General features: G+C 38.5%; 1 protein-coding gene across 1 annotated transcript in view; it reads right to left on the bottom strand.

The window, feature by feature from the left end:
* The window catches only part of COL19A1 (collagen type XIX alpha 1 chain), a gene marked incomplete at its 3' end in the record, with an annotated part of 189,016 nt that extends 183,683 nt beyond the window's left edge, over nucleotides 1–5,333 (bottom strand). The window contains exon 1 of the mRNA XM_081943886.1: nucleotides 5,262–5,333. The remainder of the gene's footprint in view (nucleotides 1–5,261) is intronic.
* Between the last annotated feature and the right edge of the window lie 7,824 nt (nucleotides 5,334–13,157).

The following is a 13,157-nucleotide window of genomic DNA, read 5'->3' as shown; positions in this document are numbered from 1 at the left end:
AGAAATTCTTGTGTGTAGCAAACCACTACCTTCTTGTAGTCTGCTCTGAGCATTTTGTTTTAAAGAAAGTAGCATTTATTTCTTCCAAGACTGAATGTTTGTTATTTTGGAAATTTAATTTTTTTTTCAAAGTTTATATTTTGTTTTTTTAAAATAAAGTTTGATTTTGTTTATTTCCTATGGGATCAGCTAATCTTCCACAGGGAAAATGAAAGGCAGTAATTTCTAGCCATGCATAGCCAGGATTTTACACTACTGACATTATTTCAATTTCTTTGCATTTTTAGGAGTTAATCATTACAAAGTGGGCACTGATTGTGAAAATTTTCTCTCTTTTGCATATTGGTTTTATGGGAAGTCCACCAGGTAAGGTTCCCTCTGAAAAACAATTGCTGGCAATGGAAAAAAATGTTTCTTAAAATAGATCATCCAATTTTTGCTAATTGAAATATGGTGGGGTGATTTGGTTGAAGCTGCATAGCTGAGAAATACGAACTATTTAATTCAACCTCATCTTTCATTCCTGATCAAAATTCTCTTTCGAATTTTTCCCTGGAAAGGCAAACAGCAGTTGAGAATAGAACATTTCCAAGAGTACTAATGCTGATGAATGCATTACCATCTTATTACCATAAGACCCATTTCTATTGAAAAACAAAAACTGCAGGAAATTCATTCTTCATGTTTAATAAGGAAGTCTTGAAAATCAGTGCCACCTCTATGAATCTCCAGATTTTAGTTTCCTGTACTATTTTGCATCATATCCACCACTTTAGGTGTGAGACAAGATGTTTTAAGTCTTCCCTGAATCTGGATCTATGCATGATAATATAAATATTATCTATCATCTATCTATCTATCTATCTATCTATCTATCTATCTATCTATCTATCTATCTATCTATCTATCATCTATCTATCATTTATCTATCTATCTATCTATCTATCTATCTATCTATCTATCTATCTATCTATCTATCTATCTATATCTATATCTATCTATCTATCTATCTATCTATCTATCTATCTATCTATCTATCTATACATAATTTTATTTATTAATTAGGTGTATGGATGTTGTATTTCCTCTAGAGTTTCAAGGTGATGTTCATGGCATGTCCTCTTTCAATTTTCTTCTATACAATCCTGTGAGGTAGGCTGAACTAAGAGAGGTAGATTGGCCCAAAGCCATCGAAGGAGTGCTGACTAAAGGGAGGGTTTTGTTTTGTTTTGTTTACTGATACTGGCAAGTCTGAAAAGAATGTTAAATCCATTGAGAAGGCAGAGTTCTATACAAAAACACCTGCCCTTAGATGTTCCAATGTTCTCTGCAGAACTGAAGGAGAAGAAGGAGGTTGGTTTTCATTTAATTCATAAGAAACATCTCAGCCACAATTATGATAAATGTCTCATAGTTTTCTGGAGAAGTTGTCTGCCAAGAGATTTTTGTTTTAACTGTTTAAAAACAATAGGAATTGTGTTTAGTGCATTTTGGTTAAGCTCTTTTCCTTGTGTGCCACATTATTACTTTTTCTAACCCAAACCACTTTTACATGTAATAATATAATATTTATACCACAACACAGTGAAATTCAATGTTGCAAGGATAGCCGAGTGGGAAAAAGTGTAGGCTTAAATTCTTCACTGACTCTAGGGCAAAAGAATCTTGTACAGAACTCCACAAATCTATTAGCCTATAGCCATTTTGACTCTTAATCTCCTAAGTGAAAGACATTAGATGAGTCAATAGAGGTAGTCCTCACTGTGTGACCAAAATTGAACCCAAAATTTTTGTGGCTAAGTGAGACATTTGTTAAGTGAATTTTGCTCCATTTTATTAACTTTTTTTGCCACAGTTGTTAAATGAATCACTGCAGTTTTTAAGTTAGTAACATGGTTAGTAAATGAAGCTGATTCCCTCATTGACTTGGCTTGACAGAAGGCCACAAAAGGTGATTACATGACTCCAGGACACCGCAACTGTCATAAATATGAATCAGTTGCCAAGTGTCTTGAGTTTTGATCGCATGACCATGGGGATGCTGCAATGATTGTTAAGTGTAAAAAATGTCCATGTCATTTTTTCAGTAATGTTGTAACTTTAGATGGTCACTAAATGAAGTATTGTACCTCGAGGACTACCTGTATGGTGGAGAGCCTAGAACAGGTATCACTTATTTTGTGCAGGTGCAAAATGTATTTGCTGGTGACTCTCAAATGAGAGGAAAGCAACTCGATACAAGCAAAGAGCTCTCCTTTAGCAGAATTGTCACAATCATTTTTCAAGCATAATAACTGCATAGTCAGCAACAACAACAAAAGGCAGCAGAAAAGCAATCACCATGTCTGCAAGCAGGGAGAAGACTCTCCTGTTCAATTTCTACTTACGGAGGCGTCGATCTGTTAAAAACAGGGAAACTTTCACAGAGGAAAAAACAGCTGGTAATCTTAGTTAGTCAATGGGACTACTTGCCATGTGTCAGGGTGAAAATCAAGCACAAAAGACAGAATCTAGTGCTATCTGAATTAAGTCCTATTTTACATCCGTTCCCTTACCTGAACAAGAATGTTCCGGTACATTCCCTTGATATGGTAATATGTTCCCTTTCCCTAGACATGGATCTCATTACCAAGCTCCAGTAGTCAAGCAAGTGTTTCCTCTTCCGCCTTTTGCCTTCCTCTCTGAAAGCTCAGGCAGTGCACCCATGACCAAAGTTGGATTGGAAAAATGGTCTATCGGCCAGCCTCTTGCTCTAGGATTGGCACGTCTCTTGCAGCTGTGTAGAGGGGGGGAAGGCGCTGCCCATGTGCCTGACTACTTCCCCAAAGTCCCCAGGGAGGTCACACTCAGAAGACTAATAAGCAGATATAAGCAAGCTAGAAGCAGCCAATACTAGATCGAATCATTTTAGATTGCTTGTGCAAGTGCTTATTTTCCTCGCGCTCCCAACTCATTGCTTGCAATTTAGTTGATCTGTGGAGTTTGGCTGGTCCATCTTCCATTTAGGCCTGGCTGATACAGGTAGCAGATTAATACAGTAAGGAGGTTGTAGAGTATTGGTGGGGGGAGAATGGGACACAGATGCTATATGGCCCTGATTCAAATGGCAAGGGGAAAGTAACAAATTTTAAGGGTATTCCACGATTAAAATATTTATTTACAAACCATCAAGAGGATTCCAAAAAGGCAAGTTTCAACTTGCAATGTATCACCTTACCACAGCTTTTACTATCTCATTTAATCAGAGATATTCTGATCAGTCCTTAAACGTACACCTTGAAGTCACTCAGTAAAAGTCTGCCACTGACGCTTTAGTAGGTGGTACAGTTATCATGCCTTCTTATTCTTATCTTTTTACAAGCAGGCAGGTATAGAAACCTTTGGGGGAGAGGTTGATACCAGTGGCCATCAAGACAGGAATGTTTTTATCTCTTTAATAAGTACAATGTATCTTGTCTATAGTATTCTTAGAGTCACAAAATAGAGCCGCTAAAAAGAAGTCATCTCAATGTCCTGAGCCAGCGTGTCTTCTTGTGACTACTTCCTTGCTACCAAAGTGTACAAAGACCCTGACGTTTCTATTTTAAGCCATTCACATCCTGATTAACACCAGCCAACACCTTTTCTATTGGGAAACTGCATGCTTTCATCAAAGTTCTTGTAAATCCACAATGTGAACATGTGGCCCAAACCAAGGCCAATTTCAGTTACATTCATACGTCGAAAAGTGTGAACCCTGGGCTAATTTCAGCCACAGGATAAGTCAGTGGAGCAATTTTACAAGGAACTGAAACAAATACGTAGGATAATTCACAGGTTTGTTTTTAGGCATCATGGGAAGCAGACAGAACACAGCTTCAGGTCTTCATAAACACATGCCATTCTTAGGTAAAAGTCAGAAGAACTCATCCTTGAGAGAATTCTTTAATATTGAGGCAAAAAGCAAAGTGAAAAAAGGACTCACACTTGCTATAGCTTCTGCCTCAGGAGGCCCTCTCCAAAGCTATGATTAAAATAGTAAGGATGACTCTATGACTGCAGAAAGTTACTAGGAGAAAAGAGAAAACTGCTTTCATGGACTTTGTACATTTTTAAAAATAGGTTTGTCCCCTATGAGTGGTAAACCAAGCACATGATAGAATAGTGGAAGTAGAGCTCTTATTCCTGACCAAGAAGAGATACGCATTAGACCTACACTTATTGTGGTGTGAGGTATGGGATGGGAATGGCTGGTCTATCTTTTCAGCATAGCAAAGTGAAATGAACAGTGGAAGTATAGTAAGGTTGCACTCTGAAATCTGAAAACGTCTTTACATTTTGTTTTTTTACTAATAACAAAGAGAAAAGAAGCACAATCCCCAAAAAGGGTAGCCTATTCAGAGCCTTCAGATTAGAATGGGTCATTTAAAATTCTTCCCCTTCATAGGAATGGTACTCTCGAACCTTTGCTGAAAGCAATGCCCTAGATACATTTGTGATTATGCATAACAGCAACACAACACAGCAGAATAGTAAAGTCTTCAGAAATAGCATCGGTAGGGAAAGATACTATTTCGACTCAGAATAAAATCACAAGAGAAATGGAATGACTCCTTTAACTGAATACTAGAAATTCATTTACAAATAATGATGCACTTTACCCTGTTTGCTTAACCTCAGCGAGTTCTCTTTTATTGATCCCAAATCTTCAAAATAGCACAGGAGACCGAGAGAGATTGACCCAATAAAAATGCAAAAGCACTGTAGTTTCTCATGGGAAACACAACCTTTTAAAATTCCAGCATTCCTTAAGCTATACCTTTATTCCTCCAAGTGTCCTACCTACACAACGTACATTTCAATGTTGTGGTCCAGCTATGAAAAAGAGCAACAGCCACATATGTACAAACATATACACACTTAAGAGCTGTTTACTTTAACATTCTAGAAAGTGAAGGAAAACTCTCCGTAGAATCCATTCTCGCTCTACCAGTTTGTATACATTAAGCCTTAGTTTTCAACTGTGTCCTGTGCTCTCAGAAGAGGCAACACATTTTCAATCTAGGTTTTTGCGCAAACAAACGCCTGTTCTGCCATCGCAAAACTCGGCAAGCTGCATTACATAATCAGCATCAAAGAAGCAATCTATTTATCAGCAGGCAATCTATCACAAAATTCACCGAGAGCTCCATTAAATGCTGACAAAACTCAACAGCAGAGCAGACAGTACTTGTGGGCTAGGCTTGGCATAAATCAGCTGGTCATAAAGAAGAGGCTCTTACCTTCAATTTTTATTTATTAAGTTTCCCCCAGAAGCAGAGCCAAGGCCAGTACAGAGCTGCTGAGGAGTTGCTGGAGTCTCTAAAGAAAGGGAGAAGGGGGATGCATCTCTGTCCTTATTAGTCTCATACAGTGTGACCCTCCCACTCAGCGGAGACTGGGAATCTAACTGTATGACAGGGCAGCCCTGAACTCCGGCACTGGTTTCTACAAAAGCCTATGCTAATAGCTTGCAAATCTGGTAATAATATTAAAAGAGTTAGGTTTGTGTCACAGAGAGCCCTGCCTGGGTATGACTGCTGCCTGAAAGAAAGGGTGTCTGGTTTCACCAAGCTGCCTCTGAAGTCCCACACTTGATCCGGGCACAACAGCAGGGGAGTCTTCCCCCTTATGTTAAATGTAGTCACATCTCATCCGTTTGTCAGAATTGTTCATACCTTGCACATCAACTGACCAGAGACAAGCTGCCCTTACTTACGGCACTGATGCTGCAGAAGAAGCGGGGACGGCTGCTATCTGCTTTGCTTTTGGGGAAGCTCATCATTTTAAGGCAGAGGGTTCGTACGTACCCTGCAACATCGCTGACAGGAAGAAAACTGTGTGCTCCCTGTTAATTCTCCCTTGCATACAGCATGCTAAAGTGTGCTTCCAGAGAATTCTCCTGACAATTTCTATAGTTGCCTTTGCGCATTTAACTAAAAAGATAAAAGGAGAGTGAGGAAAATGAATTGATTGTAACACATACCTAAAGAGAAGAACAGGGTCTCAGCAGATATAATATATACCTATATATAGAATGTTTCTCTTTAAAATTCTCCACTTCATTTTTACAATCTTGCCTATTTTATTTCCTGTGTCCACAAATGTCAGTTATCCTGAATCACTGATTTTGTGTGTGTGTGTGTTTCATTCAGGGCAGAATTACAAAATGTAAGATGCACTACATGCACATGTGTGTAATATGAAACAATTATCTTGTTTTCCTAATATTTATTTGTTTTTGAGTGCTCAGAGACTTTTGCCTACATTAGTTTGTATTCCTTACAATGGCCCCTTGGGCAATGAGGCTGAGAGAGAGGTACTTAGGGATTTATAGAGGAAGGAGTACTTCACAGCTCAGTTGCTTAACCATGACACTCTCTGAATTCTTATGGGCATAATATCTTACTCACAGCTAAAAGAAGGAATAAGACCAAACTAGACATGCTGAAAGGTTAAGCAGAAGTGTGGAAAAAGTTTATACACAGGTAGTCCTCGACTTACGACCACAGTTGAGCCCAAAGACAGCTGTTAACTGAGTTTTGCCCCATTTTACAACTTGTTAAGTTAATCACTGCAGATGTTAAGTTAGTAACATGGTTGTTAAATGAATCTGACTTCCCCATTGACTTTGCTTCTCAGATGGTTTAAAAAATATATCATATGACCCTGCGAAACTGCAACCATCATAAATATTAGTCAGTTGCCAAGAATCTGAATTTTGATCACAGATTATGGGGATGCTGTAATGGTCATTAAATGTGGGGGGGGGGGGGGAAATCATAAGTCACTTTTTTCATTGTTATTGTAACTTTGAACAGTCACTAAATGAATCATTGTAAGTCAAAGACTAGCTGTACTTCTGTGTCTGTGTATGTACTCCTGATATATATATGAAATAGTCTGACTAGTAAGAAGATTCTATTTACATTAACCATAAATAGAATGCAAAGAAAAGAATCAGCTAAGTAGAATGGCAGGACGTCATATGGAACATTCAAACTTATGGGACCATGTGATGGTCTTTTAGCCTTTTCTTTAAACATTATTTCAACATAATGGCTGTTATGGCACACTTTAGAATGGGATTGAAATCGTCCCTGAAAATAGTAACCAAGTATTATTTCCAGCCTGCAAAGACAAAAAAAGTTTAAAATATAAATTGCTTAATCGTGTCTCTCTCTAAATCTTGTATGTGCCCTACCAAAAAGAACAGTGCAAACTTCTCACATGCAAGATAAGCAATTAAAACAAGAGAATGTAATAACCATGATTGTGTGATTTCAAAAATACTAAAATGAAATAGGTACAGATAAATGAACTGAATGAGTTCACGTAACACAAAATTATAAAACATATTAAATCAAATCAATCTTTCAACCTTGACCACCGCAGACATATCTAGTTTGACAATAACACCATAACATTCAGTACACGTGCAAGTAAGATGTAATCCAGTAAAGTTGGAGACACAAGAGTAAAGTTTCTTTTAAAATGTCAAGCCAATTTTAAAAGGGTGACCAAAAAGCCTTGAAGATTTATTGAAACTACTTTTACAGATTAGCAATTAGAGATACTGAATCTAGATTCATAAATGAAAAGTCATAATTTGTAGCTTGTATAAGAGTTATTTTGGCATGTGAATCATGGTTTAAGGCAGAGTAAGCAACTTTCTGGTAACAGGAGATTGATCTTAACATTTTGGAGGCAGGGACAAGGGAGAAAGCTGATGTTCCACATGGACAGGTTTTTCTGATTTAGAAGAGAGATTTGTGTTGCAGGGAGATTCTTTGATATCACCCCCTCCCACACACACACAAGTATATCAAACCTGCTTTAAGACTTCCATTGCACAATTTTCATGATCTGGCTTATTCTTAGTTAAATGTATTTAAGAGATGAGAGGGAATCTCCCCACCTTCCTCTTCAAGATGTAGTTTAGGTAGAAGTGAGAAGATTTAATCTCATGGATTTCTTACTTCATAGACACTTCTGGAGGCCCCTAGGATGGCATATGTAACATCACGGTTATGTCAGCTGCATTGGTTGCTAGTTTGCTTCCAGCTCCAATTCAAGGTGTTGGTTTCTGCATTTAAAGCTCTTCATGGCTTAGGCCAGTTGTCTGAGGCACCATCTCGCTCCAATATGATTAGCCCATTCAGTTTGCACTGGCAGAAGAGGTGTTCCTCAGATCTCATCAACTAACAAATTTTGCATAGCAAGGATAAAGAGAAGATCCTTCATTGCAATGGCCCCTCCCTGTGGAACAACTTGCCTTCTGAGGTGACATCTGCTTCCACCCTTCTGGTTGTCCCAAAGGTGCTTTTTCCCAAAGGCAACTGGACCTTCTTAGTTTTTTCTTTGAAAATATTTTGCTTTTCATCCAAAAAGCTTCTACAGTTTGACAACTGAACTGAAGAAGCTTCTTGGATGAGAAGCAAAACATTTTCAAAGAAAAAACTAAGAAAGTCCAGTTGCCTTTGGGAAAAAGCACCTTTGGGGCAACCATGATCTGGAGGATTGAGGATCTCCATAGACATTCACCCTTCTGGCCTTCTGGAGGAGATTTAAAACATGGCTCTGTTGATTAGCATTGGGATTAGCAATGTGACTGTGCTTTGCTGGAGCTGGAATACAAAGACTTCTGAAATGCAAAAGTCCACCACCACCTCTTGGTTTTAAACTTTTATTTGTTATTAATCTTATTTTTACTGCTTTTAATGTGTTTACATCTATTATTTTATACTACTGTAAGTTGCCCAGAGTCACTCGGGACAGTGAGATGGGTAGCATATAAATTTAATAAATACATCTCTCTTAGAATTCACCAACAGATGAGCTAAGCTCGTTCTCTGCCTCCAAGATGACTCTTATGTATTTTATTCTTATTTTTATTGAGCTATTCAGCAGCTAAATTGCTCAGTATTCTTTCAGCAACCTGAACACAAGAATTACTGAATTCAAATCAACGGCAGTTGGCTGTTGGTAAACATGTTACATTTTCAGCTATTTGCTTCTCAAATGTCTTTGTAGCTTGTTGAATTGTAAATAAAGATTTTCACTTAAGAAGCAGGTAGCAATAGCACTTAGACTTATATACCAGTCCATAGTGCTTTACAGCACTCTTAACTGTGTACAAAGTCAGCAAAATGCCCTCAACATATCTGAAAACATTTTAAAAAACATTTTAAAAAGAAAGAAAAAGGATCTTATATCTCAGATGCAGGAAATGACAGAAGAACTAAAAATATCACCTAGCTGAAATATCATAGCAGGATCAAATGGACATCAACATTTAGAGCCAAAGCCCAAGAAGACAAATATATAGAGAGATTTATCCCCAATTTTTCATCATGAGCACCAGCTGTGCATGGGTCTGATTGGCTAGCATCTCTGAGGTTGCCAATACATTGTTACCCCCAGTCATGAAAGTGGAATTTTAATCAAAAGAACATTTAGATCACAATAACAAAAAGGGTAGCTTAATGGTTTTAAAAATGCAAGCATTGGGAAAAACAAAGGCAATGGTTGAGCAAAGCCTCAATTTGTTTCAGTTAGGAGACAAGAAGAAGCCCTCAAATTACTGTTTTGTTTTGTTTTACTTTATGACTGACCTAAACTCTTATTCTTTGCAAATATTATATCAAAAATATTGGAAAAAGAAACCATACATTGTTCAGGCATTGGTTCTGAACTTCAGAGCAGAGATATCTTTTAGTCTGGTGATTGTATGCAGTGGTGGAAACATGCCCACCCATACCTTGTCCCCATCTCTTGCATTCTCAGTGTAGCTGGCTTTGCTGAAAAAGAAAAATTAATACAGCTGGTCTACCAATCTTATAGCTATTCCTATTTTTTTTTAGAAGAGCCTGTTTCTGCTAGTCCCAGGGATCACACAGCCTTTCAGTGGAGAAATCAGAGCACTTAATGCAGCTCAGACATTACTAGTTGACATATTTTCAAGTCATTAAAACCAGCCCAAAGGTTATGATCAGTAGGCTGGTGCAGAACAGGTAGTATGTTGTGAGACACTTTTCACACTTTTTCTTTATGGCTTCTGCAGCCTTAGTTACCAGAAATTTTTCATTGATCAGCTAGGGCTGCCCAGATAGGAGTGATCATCTCCACACTGCCCTAATCCCTCCCTCCTTCTTTTTCTTTCTCATTTCAATTATGATTCTGTTAGAGGGGGAAAGTTTACATGCAGTGAAGAAAGAGATAGGGATAGAAAAAGGGAGGACTGTACTAAGGTTGACTAGTCAAGGGGAAAGGAAGACAGCTGATGAAATATTTGAGTACCATACCATTCCTGTAGCAGCAATGGTGACGTAAGCTGGTATCATTCATGGCAAGCACAAGAAAGAACCCACTGCCAGGATACGAGGCAAAGGTGTTAGTGCTTAGGCATCAACCAGGGGTAGGATTGAAAAATGTTAACAACTGGTTCACTATCCCGTTGCTGGGTGGGCGTGGCCATGGTGGGCATGGCTTACTTGGTCTTCCGCACCACAGCGGTGGGGGGGCACATTTTCACCCTCCCCAGGCTCCGGAGGCTTCTGTTGAGCCTCCAGGAGGGCAAAAATTGCCTCCCCTGTGCTCTGGAGAGGCTGGAAACAGGCCTGTTTTCAGACTTCCGGTACTTCTGGTAGGCCCATTTTTCATCCTCCCCAGGCTCTGGAGGCTTTCCCCAAGCTTCCAGGAGGCCCTCTGGAGGCCGGAAATGGGCCCATTTTCCGACTTCCGGGACACCCGTTTTTTGCCATCCCAGAGCCTCCGTGCAGGTCCTGCACTTACTTGGCATGATGAATGGACTGCGTGGAGACTCCTGGGAGGGGCAAAGTAGGTGGGGCCAGCCGGTCCTTGCAACAATCCTTGCAACAACCGGCTGGTGAACCGTATGCAAAATTAACATTCGGTTTGCCTGAACCGGTGTGAAGCGGCTGAATCCCACCCCTGGCATCAACCCATTCTCCTCTGTGAACAATCCAAAGGTTGATGGTGAGGAACAAAAAAATCCTGGCATTTGCTGAAAATGAGCATGTGATGCCAATGGTGATCTAGGCATACCAGCAGATCACCCCTACTGTCAAATTGGATATACTGTGGCCCAAAGGAAGCATGCTATGGTAGCACTTCAAGTGCACACATCACTATCCATTCAATGCTGGCTGAAATCGTGGCAAGAAAAGGGTTAAGGAAGAGAACCACTCCAGAAAGAATGCTAAAGGTAGCATCAAAGGTTTGTGCAGCACATGCATGACTATATTTACATGCATGCGTAATTACAGGCAGAAGTCTGATCTGTTGCTTAGATGTGCATGCATAATCTATACATTCTTTGGTTTCTTTTGAAGTTAGTGTTCAAGATGACTTTATATATGCAATGTTGTCTTCAAAAGGGCTCCAAAGGCTTTACAGTCAACAGGATAAAACAACAGAGTGCACAAGCCAACTAAACTCAGCAAGCTATCACTGATATAAATTAGATATCCCCCCCCCCCACAAGCAGTACTATGTTGATTTCTTGTTTTGTTTTGATTGTTTCTTGGAGTTTTTGACTTTGGTGTTATTATTCATGTTCGTTCTCTTATATTCTGTGTAATTCATTCCCTTGTGTCTTCTGCTTCATAAACTTTAGATCATACAGTATTTTAAAAATGCAAAAGAGCCCCCTAGCCTTAGGAAGGTATAATCTGCATATACCTTTGATTTTTCTTGCTCTTGAGATTCAGAATACTTATTTATTTATTCAATTTGTACGCAATCTTGATTATTTTTACAAATATCTCAAGGTGGTGAACATATCTGACACACTTTCCTTCTTCTATTTTCCCCACAGCAACCCTGTGAGGTGTATTGGGCTGAGAGAGACTTACTTATGCGTGAGTGTGCCATATTGAAATGAATTCTGAAATTCTGCAATCCACAGGACAAAGAGCTTACACATATACCTCTAATTTCAGCAATCCCTTATCAGTAGCATTGTTTTCCCCCCTCTAAACTTCTTTGCTGATGGTTTATATTGGTTTGGAGTCTTTCGTTCAATTGCTCCCTTTATTTGTGGAAGAGAGTATTTTTAAAAAATGTATTGTCTTTGCTGGTGGAGGGTGGTACTTGCATGCTATTATTGTTGGTTTTATTTTAGTCTTCTTTTCACGTCATACATTTGGAAAGATTTGGTCTTTCTAAACAGATGATGGAGTGGAATTCAGCAATATATACACTTTATGGGCCCAGAGCAGTTTTGTTTTTCAAGGGATCAATTTTAAATTTATGAAACTGTACAAGCACAAAGATCTGTGTTCTATATAAATGGAGCCCATATCAGTTTATACAATTTTTGGTTTGCGCTTTGTCCCCCTTTTTTTAGTTGCTGAAATCAACCAAAAACTCTACTTCACTCCTGAACAAAGCTTTCTTGAGGATACTGACAATCTTATGTATTTTATTGTTTGTTAGTCTTCATTTCAAAACATTTCCCCTAATTTTCACAAAGAAAAAAATGTTTGTTTTTTTAACTAAGAAAACCAAAAAGCCAGTCTTTAAGGTTAACATTATCTGTTCTCAAAGTACATCTCCAAAACAAGGGCTACCAGATCTGAGTTTCAAAAACTGTTTAGTAATACTTCCAAAATGCAATGTTGGAGTGAGTTACTTCTTTTCATTAGGTGATTTCTGCATGGATCAGGAGCCTTCATATCTGCTGTCTTTCTAATGCCAGAATCTTTGAGAACAAATGTAAGGGGAAAATGAGACTTGCAAATTTTGTATCCGATATGAATGACCGTGAATGGGAGATGGCATACTCTGCTCAGCTTAGAATTGCGTCAGGTCTCATGCATTTCATCTGAATTAAATGCCTAGATGAAGTATCCCAGACAAAACCTACAATAGTATACAAATAAAAACTATAAGAACCTTAAATCCATTACATAAACTCACAAGAGTATTAAACAGGAATAAACTATGCCATTTACATCGTAAACTACACCATCTACACCATAAAAATAGTAACTATTAAAATACCAACTAAGTATTAAAAAGTTCCTTTCGAGTTCTAAAGGAAAATTTAAAAGTCCTTCTTTCAATGTGATCTTTTTGAGTCATTCACTGCAGGTGTTCCGAAATTTCTCTGCATA

Source organism: Natrix helvetica, assembly GCF_964273705.1.
Source record: "Natrix helvetica genome assembly, chromosome: 2".
Classification (NCBI taxonomy): domain Eukaryota; kingdom Metazoa; phylum Chordata; class Lepidosauria; order Squamata; family Natricidae; genus Natrix; species Natrix helvetica.
Note: the sequence above shows the minus strand (reverse complement) of the source record. Positions and strands in the feature narration are given on the sequence as shown.